The sequence below is a fragment of the Uloborus diversus genome, chromosome 3 (genome assembly GCF_026930045.1).
Source record: "Uloborus diversus isolate 005 chromosome 3, Udiv.v.3.1, whole genome shotgun sequence".
Classification (NCBI taxonomy): Eukaryota; Metazoa; Arthropoda; class Arachnida; order Araneae; family Uloboridae; genus Uloborus; species Uloborus diversus.
This window is the reverse complement of record NC_072733.1, coordinates 74,494,749-74,513,224: the sequence shown is the minus strand read 5'-3', so window position 1 is coordinate 74,513,224 and position 18,476 is coordinate 74,494,749.

Below are 18,476 nucleotides of genomic sequence, written 5' to 3'. Positions count from 1 at the left end.
AGTTTTCTCGTGACGTCTGTATGTACGTATGTATGTGCGTATGTATGTCGCATAACTTAAGAACAGAATGTCCTAGAAAGTTGAAATTTGGTGCTTCCTCCCCCTAGACTCCTAGTGGGGTCTAGTTGTGCACCTCCCTTTTTGGTTGCATTCGAATGCTCCAAAGGGGGTCTTTTGCCCCTTTTTGTGGGGGGGGGGAGGAATCATTGTTAATTTCGAAGTAAACTCAACTTGGCGATATATCGACAGTCTTTTGGTCGCCAAGTTTTTTCGCCAACTTGGCGACAAATTTAGCGATTTTATTTTTATTTTATTTTATTTTTTTTAATCTGGTTTTAATTTGACGGCAGTTGCTGATGCTTAGAGAGTACACTATTGAATCGCATTAAAACTGCCAATAATGAGAAAATGACATTAATTAGAGTAAAAGGAAGTCATGTGATGCACACACACATTAGCTCGTTTAATTTCGGCTTGGGGGTTTTTTCCCTCCATCCTTCCCTGATACAATTTTGTTGAATTGAAAAAACACTTTCAGAAGAACTCAAGCAAGCTATTACAGGCATTAATAGAGGTATTTCTATCGTAGTCCTAACTCCTAATGATTATAAAAAGTTCGTTATTTTCTCTGAATCTGAATATTTTTATTTAAGCGCAAGTTCTTTGATGTTTTGTGACATGTAATATATTATATACAAACACACAGACACATATGTGTGTACTTGTGTGTGTGTAGTAAACTCCCGATTATCGGCGGTCGGATTATCCGCCGATCTTTCCACTTTTTTTTTTTTTTTTTTGACTTATGATTGTGTTATTCTTTGTTTTCAGATTTTACATACATTTTTTATATTCAATGTTAGTAGATGCAATGTAGCCATGTTTTTAGTACTGGTAGCTAATACAGAATTAGCACTGACCAGCAGTTTGTATGGCACTCTTGGCTTTCTTAAGAGGTTTCTCACCTACAGCTCAGTCACTCCTATGCCGGGCTGATGAGTGCTAATAAGCACGAAACTGCAGTCCTCGGCTGGAATGACTGAGCTGGCGGTGTATTTCATGTATTTCTGCCTTAACCCTGGCTATAGGGCGGTAACTTACTGAATATACCTGCCTTGCCTTCAATATTCGAGTTGAACCGAACCATTGTTTCGGTCACTCGTCTGGTCAGTGCTAATTCTGTATTAGCTACCGATTTATTTGGCACTCTTGGCTTCCTTTAGAGGTTCTCCACTTCCAGCTCAGTCACTCCTATGCCAAGCTGATGAGTGCTAATAAGCACGAAACTGCAGTCCTCGGCAGGAAGTGACTGAGCTGGCGGTGTATTTCATGTATTTCTTCCTTAGCCCAGGCTATAGGGCGGTAACTTACTGAATAAAGGTAACAATAATTTGCGTTCCAATAAGTAAAAAGAAAAAAATCCTCATCTTATAATAATTTTTAAAATATTGTGCACTTTTCCTCTAGCAAATTACCTATAAGAAGCAGAATGGTGATTTTTAAATGAATACACTGTAATAATCATGTTTTTAGTTTTGTAATTATTGATTAAAATGAGATTCTGAGAGCTTGAATCCATTTTTTAATTATGAGGAAAGTAAAAGCGTAAATTATTTTTCTCTCTGGTTACATATATATATATATATATATATATATATATATATATATATATATATATATATATATATATATATATATACAGGGTGTTCAGTTTTAACCTGCAAGACCTTTATTTTCGCAACCTTTTATCCTAGATGTGTACTTCCAATTGCAAAAATGTTCAAACTCAGATTCAGAGTTAAGATACTGAAAATTTGAAGCAAAAATAAAAGAGTCCAAGAATACAAAATTAAACTTTCTATACGGGATTCGGGTCCCCTAATTTATGTTAAAAGAAATAATCTCCATTGAAAGCTATTACTGACACGAAAAACTTGACATAGGTGCGACCAAAACTCAAGGAGATATTCCATTTCAAAATTTTAAGGGACCATATAGAAGATGAGATTGGAACTTTCAGAAGAATGACAGGTTGTCAAAGTAAGAAAAACAAGGGATTAATATTTTTCATTGCTATTCAAAAATAAATTCAAATGTTACGCTATGATACGCAAAAATACACTACAAAACCTCGAACAATTTGAAAAACTACACTCGATGAATACATATAATTCTAAGCATTTGTTAACAACTATATTTTCCCCCTAAAGATATTATAGACGGCTAGTGAAAAGTGGTCTAAATCACAAAACGCTGCGTTTCATGTCTCGGCGAATATTGGTGGTACTAATTTCAAACTTTTTGTGCTAGAATTATTTTTCATTGGAGATTATTTCCCTAAATATAAGTTAGGGTACCTGGGACCCGTATAAAAAGTTAAATTTTGTATTTTCTGGCTAATTTTTATTTTTACTTCAAACTTTCAATATCTTAACTCTACATCTGGTTTGGAACATTTTTGCAATTGGAAGTATGCATCCAGGATTTACGGTTGCGAAAAAAAAGCGAACATATATATATATATATATATATATATATATATATATATATATATATATATATATATATATATATATATATATATATATTTTGATAGCAATATAAGGATTGAACAAGAACGAAAAAATCTTTTAAAAGAAGGAAAAAATGAAAAAATCCCAAAATACCCTGGGGCCTCATCAGAGGGTACTCCCCAAGGGTAGGGAAAAACCATGAGATGTTTCGTGAGTGCTGCTGGCGAAATTTGCCTAAAAAAAACAGCACTAGTCCCCCTACATCTCACAAAACAAGCAAGTGGGTTACTGAAAGTCCAGAATATCAGCATGAAATGAAATACAAACATTGAACCTTTTAAAACGAAAAATACAAGTTTTATCTAAAGAAAATAGAACAATATTTAAGCTACAAGATTTATATAAAGAAAATAGAACAACATTTAAACCAGAAGAGAAACAAATTCATACCTGAACTCAAAACCAAAAGAAAGAACGGGCAACCATCAAATTCATGGAACAGAAAAATAAGCAACTGACAATTGACTATCGCTAGTCCTCCACAAGTCTGAAATGAAATGCTTCGTAAGATGCTCCGGATATTGGTTTTCAGTTAGGGTAGCAGTTAAAATTCGAATCGCTGTTTTCAGATTTGTTTTATTATTGCATATTTTTTTATATCTAATAATTTGTGAAATGATTATATTTTTGAATACTTTTCTACTGATACAACTGTGAAAATGAATTAAAGAATACACTTTAAAATCAAAATCCTGACGTTTATCATACAAAGCTATACTGGGAACTTGATTATTCAGTTGAATATTGAGATCAAGGAAATTAACCGACTCATCCTTATTTGTTTGTTTCAGCAGTAGTTCATTTGGGTAAATTTCTTTGTGTAAATTGTGAAAATTATTGTTATTAAAAATAATAGTGTCATCAGTATATCTAAATGCTTCTATATTGTTGTTTATTTAAAAAAATACATTCATAAAAATGCAAAAATAGGTTTGCAAATGCACTAGAAAAAGATGTGCCCATCGGTATTCCATTGATCTGTCTGTAGAAATTGGAACCATTGTATAAGTAATTTTCAAAAATACAAAATTTAACAAGGTTAATCCAAGAGTGTTTTTCTAAATTGATGTGTTTTTCATATCTGTCGAAAAGTCTATTTGAAACATCAATTATGAGTTTGTGGGGAATGTTAGTGAAAAGATTTTCAAAGTCAAAAGTATTAATACTATGAATATGGTATTTACCACTGTTTATGAAATCCAGAACTTTCTGGTTATTCAGAATTATAAAACTTTTTTCTTCTGCAATTTTGGCCAAGATATTTTTCAATTTTTCGAAAAAAATGTAACCTGCTTGATTGTTGTAGGAGTATGTTCCACTAGTAACGAATCTGAACTTTATTGGATTTTTATGAAACTTAACCGTTATAAAAAGGAAAGGAAAATTGAAATGGAGATGCCGTGTGTTTAGAATTTTGTCGAAGGCTAGGATTCTTTTCTTTAAACTGGATTCAGCTTCTGTGACTTTTTTGTATGTATTGATATTCGTATATTCCTTCTGAAGCATAAGTTTATAAAAATATTTATTTAATAATTTTGCCATCATGTGCAAATATTTTTATAAACTTATGCTTCAGTAGGAATATACGAATATCAATACATACAAAAAAGTCACAGAAGCTGAATCCAGTTTGAAGAAAAGAATCCTAGCCTTCGACAAAATTCTAAACACACGGCATCTCAATTTCAATTTTCCTTTCCTTTTTATAACGGTTAAGTTTCATAAAAATCCAATAAAGTTCAGATTCGTTACTAGTGGAACATACTCCTACAACAATCAAGCAGGTTACATTTTTTTCGAAAAATTAAAAAATATCTTGGCCAAAATTGCAGAAGAAAAAAGTTTTATAATTCTGAATAACCAGAAAGTTCTGGATTTCATAAACAGTGGTAAATACCATATTCATAGTATTAATACTTTTGACTTTGAAAATCTTTTCACTAACATTCCCCACAAACTCATAATTGATGTTTCAAATAGACTTTTCGACAGATATGAAAAACACATCAATTTAGAAAAACACTCTTGGACTAACCTTGTTAAATTTTGTATTTTTGAAAATTACTTATACAATGGTTCCAATTTCTACAGACAGATCAATGGAATACCGATGGGCACATCTTTTTCTAGTGCATTTGCAAACCTATTTTTGCATTTTTATGAATGTATTTTTTTTTAATAAACAACAATATAGAAGCATTTAGATATATTGATGACACTATTATTTTTAATAACAATAATTTTCACAATTTACACAAAGAAATTTACCCAAATGAACTACTGCTGAAACAAACAAATAAGGATGAGTCGGTTAATTTCCTTGATCTCAATATTCAACTGAATAATCAGGTTCCCAGTATAGCTTTGTATGATAAACGTCAGGATTTTGATTTTAAAGTGTATTCTTTAATTCATTTTCACAGTTGTATCAGTAGAAAAGTGTTCAAAAATATAATCATTTCACAAATTATTAGATATAAAAAAATATGCAATAATAAAACAAATCTGAAAACAGCGATTCGAATTTTAACTGCTACCCTAACTGAAAACCAATATCCGGAGCATCTTACGAAGCATTTCATTTCAGACTTGTGGAGGACTAGCGATAGTCAATTGTCAGTTGCTTATTTTTCTGTTCCATGAATTTGATGGTTGCCCGTTCTTTCTTTTGGTTTTGAGTTCAGGTATGAATTTTGTTTCTCTTGTGGTTTAAAGGTTGTTCTATTTTCTTTATATAAATCTTGTAGCTTAAATATTGTTCTATTTTCTTTAGACAAAACTTGTATTTTTCGTTTTAAAAGGTTCAATGTTTGTATTTCATTTCATGCTGATATTCTGGACTTTCAGTAACCCACTTGCTTGTTTTGTGAGATGTAGGGGGACTAGTGCTGTTTTTTTAGGCAAATTTCGCCAGCAGCACTCACGAAACATCTCATGGTTTTTCCCTACCCTTGGGGAGTACCCCCTGATGAGGCCCCAGGGTATTTTGGGATTTTTTCATTTTTTCCTTCTTTTAAAAGATTTTTTCGTTCTTGTTCAATCCTTATATTGCTATCAAATGTGTTGTCTACCAGTATCATAGAGCAGCCTGTGGAGCCTATTGAACTGAGTAGTGAAGTTCGTTTTGGTTGACTTGTCCAGATTATAAATACAATATATGATAGTGTTTCTATATATATCTATATCTATATATATATATATATATATATATATATATATATATATATATATATAATGTATGTATATATATTATGTTTAGTGCTATTCGATTTGTTTTATCAAAAAACAGTAAACAGTTAGGTTAAAAATATTTAAAATTCAATTTTATATACTTTCTCATTGTCAGCCGTTTTAAGAATGGTGACTTTTTAACTTTGAGTCACAAAGTGTGTTATACACTTGTATATATACAGAAAAAAAGAGCTTTTAGCTGTCATACTTTTTTTTAACGTCGCGTTTATATTAGTGTGATGTAGTATAACACATACAAAACATTTTATGCGGGTAATGCGAGTCGATGTCCAGTGTTGCTATTTTGTCCACTTATTTGTAAAAAGTCCGGGACGCCGAAAGAAATTGGACAAAACTGGATGAAATGGACAGAATGGACGAAATGAAAAATCAACTGATTATGATTATCCATACTTAAATGTATTGTTATGGTGTAATAAAATTAGTATATAATTCTAATTCATTATCTATTAGAAATTAATCATTTAATTAAAATAGAACAATTGTTAACTTTAGAATTTAATAAATCTAAAAAAAAGTTTAATTACACATTGGTGCAACTAATTTTAGATCATAATCATCTCAAAATTTAAATTTCTGTGGAATGTTAATTTTACCAGATGATCATGCTTACAATTTATAGTATTTGCTTTTAAATATGCGTAGAGTGATGGGAAGCACATACTTTTAAAATGTTTTTTGCGTGTGTGTGTGTGTGTAATTTTGAGTCAGTAAAAATAGTTTTCAAGTTTTATTTATTTCTTCAATTTGTTGCTTGCATACTTACTATCGACAGCAGTTCATTTTTCTTTTTTTATACTTATTAGAGCATAGAATCATAAGTAATTTCTATTGTTTTGAAACATAATCCGTTTACAATGCCTACTGTTTAGAGCAATGACTTCAGATAATCACATGAACTTTTTAGCCGTCACGTACTTTATGAAAAATCACGTCTAATTAATTGTTAATACTGTTTTGCTTTTTCTCTGCATGTCATAATAAAAACTGAAACAAATTATTCGGAAGAATGAGGTAATTTTACTGTTTCGGAATATTGAAATGCATATAAATCACAGATTACGAAAACTTTTTTTCTTTATAGATTCATGAAGATACATTTTCGAATGTAGCTTCATCATCAGTTATTCCCCCTCTACAGTTTCATTTTTTTAAGCCTTTTTTTAAAAAACAATATTTAATATTTTCTTTGGTAATGCAACAGTAATATATTTTCAATAGCATCGATGTTCGTCACAACGTTTTGGTGGTCGTTCACAAACAATGTCACGCTTTAAGAGATGTCTTGAAATTGTCAGTGGGTAAAAAGGGGGAGGGAAGGAGTAAGAAAAAGTGTGACTGTGGGTTAGGGTGAGGTGAAGTACGACACTTTGTGACAAAAAGAAGGAGAATGATGGAAAATGTTGAAAAAAGTATGACATTAGTTATGAAAGCCCTTTACGCTTTAAATAAAAACCCGTTTTATGCTTTAAATAAAAACTTAACTTCATGGGAAAAGAAAAAAAAAGAAGTGATTCGATTTTTTAAAATATTTTATATTAATATTTTATTTTTGAATAAATACCAAGCATTTTATGTCAAAAATTTCAATAGCACATAGTTCTTTCCTCTGTCTTATCAGTGCCGTTCAAATTTTTCCAAGGCGGGGGGAGGTCAAAGGGTGAATATTCAATGTATATTGTATCGAAAAACAACAAAAACCACGCCCAATTATATGTAAATACATTTCAAAAAAACAGCGGGCGATAGACCTCTCCTGATCCCCTTACATGACGAGCCTGCCTTCCGGGCTTAGTGTCACATTTCGTTCTTAGAATGTTATTTATTTTTTAGTTTTGTTTATTTATTAATTTAATTTAACGGAATTGATCACTATTTTTATGGTTTTTTCTGTTCTCATATTTTCACCCCTCCAGTATGAATTTCACTCCTCTAAAAAAAGGTCAACGCAAGTTTTCACGCCTTGAAAAAGAAAAAAAAAGCAATATCTCTGAATGTAGTATAAATGCTTACTATAATGCTTTCCCTAGTTTTATTATTATTGAGCAATCACGATTGCTTATTGTTCTCATTTGACGGTCCTCGGCGTTCCGGTTTCTTTTTCAGCTTGGACAAGGGGCCTCTGCAGCAGCACCACCGCCCACCGGCCAGCAGCGCACTGTCCCCCGGAATCTGCTTCTCACACAAACACGCCTTTACACACTCACACAAGCACGCCTTTACACACATACACACTCACACAAGCACGCCTTTACACACATACACACTCACACAAGCACGCCTTTACACACATACACACTCACACAAGCACGCCTTTACACACATACTCACACGCCTTCGTGCATACACACAGGTCTACGCACACATACGATAACGAGTCTACACAACACGCACGCGCGCCTACACCAACGTGCGCTTACACACAACTGTACACACGTAACCGCCCAGGAGGAGGAGCAGGCTTGGGGGGACAGGAGCCGTTTCTAGAAACAATAACTCCAATGAGTAGGGTCCTGTCTCAACTCGTGATTGCGAAAAACATAATTTGAATTCAAACTTTCAGAATTAAAGTTATTTTTTTTTCATTTTTTATTTATTTTTATTTTATTTATTTATTTATTTATTTTTTGAGCAATCACAATTGTTTATTGCTTTCATTTGACTGTTTTTGGCGTCCTCTATCATTTTATTTTCCCACCGCCACTCTCCGCACCATCACCGTGGACAAGCGGGCTCCTCACGATGCTGCTCCTATAGCGAAAGCCGTCTCTATGTTGCATCCATGTCCTACACACACGCGCATACATACACAACTACACACGCACACACACACACACACACAAACACATACGTACAAACACATACATACACATACACACACGCATACATACAGTCACCTACACATACACACACACAACTACCCCTACCCACACATTAATGCCTGCACATAGACACAAACACATATGCCTACACACACACACATACCCCTACACACAAACACACACGCCTACATACCCACACTCGTGATTGCGAAAAACATAATTTGAATTCAAAATGTCAAAATTCAAACTGACTTTTTTTTTCTTAACTTGCCACAATTCTGAAAGATTATCATTAGGAATTCTGCAATTATGTTTGTCGATAGTTAGCATTGGTATATTTTGCATGACTGCATTCAATGACAGTAGCTAAAACATCTATTTTTCTGTCTTACACATTACGAAATCCAACGTTATTGGGTAAAAATTGTAAACCTACATTTTTGAGTTCTTCTGCTCAAAGGAAAGGATTTCTTGTTACTCGTCAGAACTGAGAAACAAGTCTAATAATAGGCGATATCTCACGGATTCACGCTTGTTATTATGCATGCAGGATTGCTTTCGGCCATTCCGATGGTAAAATTATTAGACCTGATAAGCAAAAGTAATAAATGGTGCCCGGATCTGATGTACCGGTTTTCTTCCACTTGACCTCCATTCGTCTATCATTAGTCCGAAATCTGCTCCCGTATTTTCGATTTTAATATTTCTTATTCCCGTCACAGTTTTTAGGTTCCTTTTAATATGGCACTTTGTGTGTGTGTGTGAAAAGAGTTAATAGAAAAAATGAGAAGGCTAGGAATTCTTTTCTTGGAAAGAATTATTTATGTTATTTAGCTTCACAGACCATAGGCGTGTTCGAGCTTCTCAGAGGCTGTTGCAATATGGTTTTGGGTTGCGTTCGTCTTTTATTCTTAAAACTAATGGTACCCGCACGGCTTTGCCCGTAGTAGAAAAAATTAAAAGGTCTTTTGGTTCGCCTGTATATTTACAAATAATGTATGGTGAATTTTTTCGCCAATTGGCTTGTACCCATGTTACGGTTCCACGTCATGATAATTTCGTAATTTACTCGTCCATCTTATGATAGTTTTGTTCTTAAAATTGGAATAGAAAAAAACTACATCGAATTTTCGAAAAATCGCTTCGAGGTGCACACCCCCATGCTACAAACTAACTATGTGCCAAATTTCATGAAAATCGGCCGAACGGTCTAGGAGCTATGCGCGTTACAGAGATCCAGACATCCTCCGGACTGAGACTTTCAGCTTTATTATTATTATTTTTAAAATAAGAGTTTTTGAGAAACAGGTATTATTAATTGTCATAACAAAAAACATCACGTGGCAGTCATTGGAGAGACTTGAAGCTAGTTTCGCTTTGTAAAAGTGTCTTATTAACAATCATATAACTTAAGGCGTTCCTTTTAACAAGTTTCACGGAAAGGAACTATACAACGTATTTCTTACTGTTATCAGAAAATTAGTGTTGTGAAAGATAATTCGTTTAAAGTTACGCTTTTCCGTGCTTTTTTAATTTCCGAATTTCATAGCTTGTCGGATTTCGAGTCCTATACGGGTCATTCTTCAAAAAGTGTTACTTTTCTGTCACACGCCTTTTACAGAAAAAAACTTTAAGGAACAATTCATTTAACAATGCTTTTTCATCAAAAATATATCTATTTAAATCAGCCAACATTTTTTTAATAATTTTTATTTTATTACATTTTTGGTTCACAACATGTGAATTCTCACCTCCTTGGCATGCCACGCACCTTAAGTGACTGTTTATGTTGCTTAATAACTTGTTTAACTAAAAGTATATGTTTATTTATTTATTATTCCTTTCACAAGTTTCCCAAATACAAATTGTTTAAGTACGTTTGATTTTTTAATATTGTGTTTTACTTTGTTTTTTTTTAGGATAAGTAGTCATGTCATACGAAAAACTCTCACCTCCATTACCTAAACACAAAATGCCATTCCTCATTAGCACGTGGCAGTAATGACATCAAAATTTATTTTCGTGATACAAGGGAGCCCCCTTGTTTATTTTCAGCCATAGTTGAAGTTGTGAGATATTTGTCGAAAAACAAGAAGATAGATTTTGCTTTAAAAACTTAGTATGGTTATTCTGACTTCTCACCTCCGTGAACTTGAATTTCAGCCATAGTTGAAGTTGTGAGATTTTTGTCGAAAAGCAAGAAGATAGATTTTGCTTTAAAAACTTAGTATGGTTATTCTGACTTCTCACCTCCGTGAACTTGAATTTCAGCCATAGTTGAAGTTGTGTGATTTTTGTCGAAAAGCAAGAAGATAGATTTTGCTTTAAAAACTTAGTATGGTTATTCTGACTTCTCACCTCCGTGAACTTGAATTTCAGCCATAGTTGAAGTTGTGAGATTTTTGTCGAAAAGCAAGAAGATAGATTTTGCTTTAAAAACTTAGTATGGTTATTCTGACTTCTCACCTCCGTGAACTTGAATTTCAGCCATAGTTGAAGTTGTGTGATTTTTGTCGAAAAGCAAGAAGATAGATTTTGCTTTAAAAACTTAGTATGGTTATTCTGACTTCTCACCTCCGTGAACTTGAATTTCAGCCATAGTTGAAGTTGTGAGATTTTTGTCGAAAAGCAAGAAGATAGATTTTGCTTTAAAAACTTAGTATGGTTATTCTGACTTCTCACCTCCGTGAACTTGATTTTCAGGGATGTAAATTAATGTAAAAAAAGAAGTGAACATGGTTTCATATGCTTAACATGTGCAGATTGCAGCAACAAAGAAAAAAAAGTTTTCCAAGAAAAATGTATCTATTAGGCCTATATTAAAAGAAAGAACCTCACCTCCGTGAATCTCACCTCTGTGACAGACCTTATGAATTTCATTATTTCTGAGGTAAAAATAACTGATGGAGGGGAATTACATCAATAATAAGCATTCTACCAAAATTATAAATTGCCAGTACTGTCTGACCACGGATTGTATGGAAAGACAAACATCGGTTTTACAGCCGGAAATGGACAAATCTATTATTTTTAGCGATGTCAACTTTTGCAGAAGCAGAGTCTCATTCAGATGAGCGGAATACACGCATCAAATTTTACTTTTCCCCCTTATTCACATAGATTCGTCTTATCTAGACCTTTGAAAATTCCATGCAATCCGTGGTTGGACAGTATATCCTCAAATTTACTAAATACTATTTTTTGACATACATTTGAAACTACTAATTAAGCCGTACTTTAATTAAGAGGGATTAATATTATATTCTCACTAATCATTAAAATAGCTGATTGTTTGCACAATTAACAAAATTACTACTTTGATATTAAACTGACCTCAATTTTTAAATATTAGAAGGTTTTTTTCTTTTTTTCTTTTTTTTTTCGTGAACAAGGCATTTTTATTATTATTTTTATTTATGAGTAAAATAATTGGAACTTAGCGGGTCATTGTTTATGGTTACTTCTAGTAGGTACCACTTTCATGTAAGAATGAAAAAAAAAAAAAAAAAAAAAAGGTTTCGAAATCGAAAAATATTTGCGTTCAAAAGTTACGTTTTCTGAAGGATGACCCATACAAGCCGAACTTGGAAATCCCTCCCTATATTTTAAAAATACCTTTCACACTCTTATTTTTTAGCGTTAAATTTATTTATGTAAAATCGTTCCCTAATTTTCAGCTTTTAACATTGGCAGCTATGCAGTGGCGTACCTGGCATGGGTGACACCCGGGGGGTAATTTGTGGTGTGTCCCCCCCCCCCCAGGAAAATTTTCAAATTTGTAGCCGTAAAAATGCATTTTAGCTTTTTTTTTTTTTCAAAAGCTTGCAATTCCACTTTGGGTGTCACACCCCAGACGGGTGACACCCGGGGCGAGACGCCCTCCCCCCATAGCGATGCCACTAGCTATGGTATGAACTTCAGAACTTATTCACATTCGCAAGCAGCCTGTACTCAGTTTAACGTGTAAAACTTTTCGTAAAACTAAAAAGGCGTACAGGGACTATATGTATATGTATAGTTTTTAAATTTAAACAAGAATTCCAGACTGAAGTAAAAGAATAACAAAGCCGCTCTTCTTTCGGACAGAGAACAGGGGGAAACCGAAACACTCATTCCATCTAAAGATGCGAAATTCGTGGAAAAACTGAAAGAGCTTTCAAAAGTTTTATGCAACTTTCCACTTTTTGTAACCCCTTCCGGGTGCTTGAATAGTGCGTTTGAAAAATTCTTTCCTAATTACCGCCCATGCTATGCTTGTATGCTAAGCTTGGAATCTCATCAAGGATTTTTGGCACTAACTCAGATTTCTTTTCGCTGTTTCCTAGATGCTTGTTTTGTCCTGCTATAATGGTGTCGTTCTTTTTATTATTGCGTCCCCAGAATGTTCTTTTGTTGTGAAATGCTGATTGTTGAATTTTTTCCCCCTAATTGTTTGCTCGTCCTTGTTTGCTGTGATATTACGTGTGCATTTATTTCATGTGTTCAACGAATGGCGCGTTTTTTGCGCTTAGAATACCTTTGTTGTTCTACTTAGTTTTTGTATCGAACCCTTCCACGAGTGTATTTTCGTTCTTCCTTAATAGAATGTATCGAATACTTTTCGCGTTCTCAATGAAATGCAGATTTTACAGTTGAATTGGTTTAATTGTCTTATCGGTTTCAGTATGTTTCGCTTTAGTTGAGGTCACAAAGGTAGAACCAAAGTGTGTTAATAATAGCTCTTCAGTTGCAATTATTATCCTGTTGGCTCTGAGTCAAAGTAAAAACTTAAATGATGATAGCAATTGTGCTTGAAAAGAAATTAAAAGGGCAAAGACTTGTTATTTTCTGTTGTAAAATGTTATCTAAATCAGCTCGGCAATGGAATGCATTAAATATGTGAATTTTATGGAGAATTTTACACCGGGAATTGTTAAATTTTAATAATCATTACAAAAAGTAACAATTTTTCTGTTCCTTTTTTATTAACAAAGACGAGAGCAAAATTCTTAACTTAAGTGACTTCAATTTTTTTTACTTTTCCGTAAAGGAGTGTGTAATTCTCCATTGAGGTACATCATTGTGATGTAGTGTAGAGAAATGTATTTCTGGCATATTTCACACTTTCAAAAACCTTGATCGCCTCCTTTCTTCGCACTTCATTGTTGGTTGTACAATTTAATAAACACGCCCGCGCGCGTTCTCATTGGTTGTCATTTATTCCGTCATCAAAAATACTTTTCACCGAAAGGACCATCCATTCCTCTAAGATGTTTATTATGCCGGGATAAGTGCAAAATTAATTGTTGCTGTGGGCCTTTATTTCTGCAAAATAGTTTCTGCTTCATTAGCTTTATCAAGGAATCATGATCCTCTTCTTTAAAATGAAGTTTTAATAATGTGGTAAACGAACAGCCAATGGGTATGCGATCGGACAAGTGAGCTCATTGTTATGTTGAAATTGAAAACATAGCGCAGCGCATTTCACATTGATTACAAAATAATTTGACCCTGATGCACCGATGACAGGTTGTTTTCTGTGTATTGACACTGTGCTTGCAGAGAAACAACTTTTACAGAGATCACTTGCTTTTCTTCAAAGTAAAGAAAGACTAGAATTAGATTTTAAAAAAAAAAGATTTGCCACGTTCGCGTCAAGTTACCTTGAATGCGAAAGATATCGTAATTGACTGTATTTTTAAGTTGACGATCTCTTTAATTTGCTTCTTTGGGAAGCTGAATTTTTCGTGTTTGTTCTATTTTCCTAGTATCCGTTTCATTTCTGCTTTATTTTCAATGCATTCGTATTACTCTGAAACTTTGCAAATAATATTTATTCTTCGACAACTTTGCTCAAAATTCTGGAAACTTTTGAGTCTTTTTCTCCTTTCCTATTTTAGTTTTTCCTCAACAAAAGTTAAACTCAGTATTGTACTCATTGATTTGCAGGAAGAACGTAGTTATACTAATTATACATAGCATGCAGGAACTGGGGAAAATTCGAAAAAAAAAAAACATGCATGTCTTTTCACTATTATGCGCTTTTATGGAAATTCCACGGCAACAGACAAATTTAGTTGTTGCACAAAAGAACTCCAAATGGTGTCCCCTACTTTTTGACGGGCACGAAATCCCCCCCCCCCCTTCTCCGTTTCTCAGTTTCAACCTTATCTTTTGATGTATAATATTTCTGTAAATGTATCAGTTTTCTATGCCAGCTTCTTAGAGCAGGGTTGGCCGGATTGGACCCAATTGGGTTGGACCCAATGGGTTTTTTTGAAAAAACCCATTTAAAAAAACCCATTATTTAGCCCACTTTTGGGTTTTTTAAAATTTTCTGAGAACTTTTTTGTAAAAAATAATTAATTTAAATACTTTTACAATTTAAACTTCTTTTTTATTTCTTCTTCACAATAGGCAATGGACGTAAAAAATGAATTTTGAACTTTAATAGTATTTCTTAACTCTTAAGGGCATTAAAAAATGCTTCAAAGATTTTAAATAAATATATTTAACTTTTTCCTTCAACTGGTCAATAAGGAACTCAAATTATCTTGACTAAGTCCTGTCACGTCAGATTTTCTCGGTATTTGCAGATTGTGCAAAGGATACTACTTTAGCTAAAAGGCTCTCATGTGAATTATTTTCTGCAAACCAACACGCCACAAAACTCGAATAAACAAGGTATATTTTTTAGAAATTAACAGGTTTTACAAATGGTCCGACAGAAAACGGAATAGGATGTACAGTATTTTCATTATCTTACGAAAAGTTTAATATTTCTTATTCTGTACACAGAAATAGAAAAACAGGCAACATAAAATTCAAAGAAATGTCTTAATTAAGCTGGAATTCAGTAAAAAGGGATTTAAACTACTTGAGGTTCTACAGTAGTTTTGCATAACAAAATGAAATACAATAAAGTAAATACAAAAAAAAAAAAAAAAATGTCGCAATAAAAAACGAACAAATAAACAATAGATTTTATCACTCAAGAAGTAACTTTGCCTTAACTGTTGGTAATCATGGAAACTAAAAAAATCTGAAACTTCACCATTCTTGAATTTTGTCGTCTTTTATACCCTTCTTCAGAAAACGCTGAATTTTCCAGCTTTTTTTATCAAGACAATTTTTGTGCTTTGTCCATATACTTATGCTACAATATACTACGAGTACCCCACCTTTCCCCTAAAAAAAGACAAAAAAACCCACATTTCTTTTAAAAAACCCAGCTTTAGTTGGGTTTTTTTGGGTTTTATTTAAAAAAACCCAAAAAACCCTGGGTCCATGGGCTTTTTTAAAAAAACCCGGGTTTTTGCCAACCCTGTCTTAGAGTCAACAAAAGTTCGGAAATGGATTCAGTTAGGGTAAAGAAGGCAATTGTTAAAACTTGGTAACAAAGCAATCTGAACTAATAAACCCTTTCAGTGTACTCTTACAATTAGGATAAGTTCTCTAGATATTTAACAAATTTTTAAGATTCATAAATAGGTTATAATGTTTAGATAAGATATGATTTTTTATATGCTTTGCTACAAAAGGTGGTTTCTATTATCTTGTACATTTTAAGAGTAAAATAATATATTTAACAATTACTTTTCTTAGCTATATTAGTCATGGTGAATAAGAAAATCTTTTACTTTTTTCTGAACTAATTTTGGACTAAAAGGCAAGATTGAAAACGTCTGAAAATCTGTTTCACAGGGAGAGAGGGGTCTGTGTAGTTTAGCCAGTTGAAGTTAAGATTGTATAATGCAGTGTAGTTAAATTTAGAGCAACACATTCTAAAAGTGCAGAATAAATTTATAAAAACAAAATCAACTGATGTTAATGATTTTGAGTAAAAATGACAACAACGTGCATAAAGTACAAATAAAGTAATAAAATAAAGTTAAAAACTTTGTAAACTTTATGAACGTTAAGAACTTTGTAAAAACTTTGTTTTTTAACTCTGTTTTATTACTTTATTTTATTACTTTATTTGTACTTGATGCACGTTGTTGTCATTTTTACTCATTCCATAGTAGAAAGTTTTCGACTGCTTTTTTACAAGTTAATGATTTTGTTTGAAAAATCACTTGATTTAAATAAATGATTTTTTATTTAAATCACATGATTTAAATCAAGGAACCCTGTTGTAAAGAAATTTATTCGGCTATGTTGCACTATTTTCTTCATTTCTAATTCAAAAGATAGCTCTGAACTTTAACGTCGTGAAATGGGCATTTTTTAGAGCCCCCTTTATTGCTTCTTAAAGCTTTTTTTTTTTTTTTTAATTCCTCCTAAACTTTTTATGGCAACTATTTTTAGTTTCAAAACCTGGGTCATGGCAAATGAGGTATTTTGTTGCACTTGCGGAAACAAAGAAAGAAAGCGGCTCTATTAATAAATAAGATTTATGTGTGCTGTGTGTTGCCAGTGAATACGAAAATAAATGAAAGTGAATTCTGCGTAAATTTTATTTACGAGCTTGTTAAGTATTTTAGTAGTATCTTTCATATCAAAGGTTGGGGAGAGTTTTGTCGGAAGGACAGAAGTTGGAAAAGAAGTATTTTTGGAGGACATTCCAAAAAAATTAAAAACCCATTTGCGTATTTAGATCTAGAAAATACAGAAAATCCACTAGCTCCTAACCTAGAGCCTTTTTCTGCCTGCCAGTTTTTTGAATAAGGCGAAAACAATACAGACCTCTTTCCCTTTAGTTTATTTTATGAATTTTTATGAAAATAGATTTTTTTTTTTTTTTTACTTTGAAAGTTGAGGGTATTATTTTTAGCGCACATTTGCGTTAGGATCTAGAAATAACGGCAAATCCTCATTTCTAATCACCACTCCCACACCTTTTTTTTTTAATAATTATTATTTCTTCCCATAAGTTTCTTTATCTTTACTAATAATAATAATAATAATAAGTCTCTCTGTCTGGATATCTGTAACGCGCATAGCGCCTAGACCGTTCTGCCGATTTTCATGAAATTTGGCACAAAGTTAGTTTATAGCATGGAGGTGTGCACCTCGAAGCGATTTTCCGAAAATTCGATTTTGTTCTTAGTCTATTTCAATTTTAAGAACATTTTCCGGAGCAAAATTATCATAAGATGGACGAGTAAATTACGAATCATGACGTGGAATGGGAGAGCGAATGAACATAGCCAATTGGCGAGAAATTCGTCATCCATTATTTGTAAATATACAGGCGAACCGAATGACCTTTTAATTTTCAACTACGAGCAAATCCGTGCGGGTACCACTAGTGTTGAATAAAACGGAAATAATTCGTGCAGATTTTCCTCAAGTTTCGGTATTAAAGTTATGTGAAAATTAATGAATGATAAAGCTTATGTCATTTGCATGCCATTTCAAAAGAAGTATTTTAGAATTCGGAGATGTTATTTAATCTATTTATTAAATTAGCGTATTCTGAGCTAAAAAAATGCTCAATAAAACCCCATTTTTTTCCTCATATAACGTCGTTTAAAATCTTTCGTTTTCTCACTTTGAAATTTTGACCCAACTCCTGATTTTTTATTGCATAAGGTTTGCAGTTATGATTATGTGTCTGACCCGCGACATTCATCTCAATAATCCTGGGATAAAAGCAAAAGGGTTGAGCAGTGGGTACCACTGGTGTACATTAAACTACATTCTTCTTTTCAAAAGTTTTTTTTTTATTTTTTTTTTTTAAATTAATGAAGGGATGTTTGAAGTTATTCCAGGGTTCGTACGTTCCTTCAAAACTCCTCCAATTCTCCTTCATTTGGAAAAAAATTTTTGAAGGGCCTTTCAAACTCCTTCATTTTGATTTGAACTCCTTCAAAACTCCTTCTTTTTTAGTTGAAGACTGCATAGT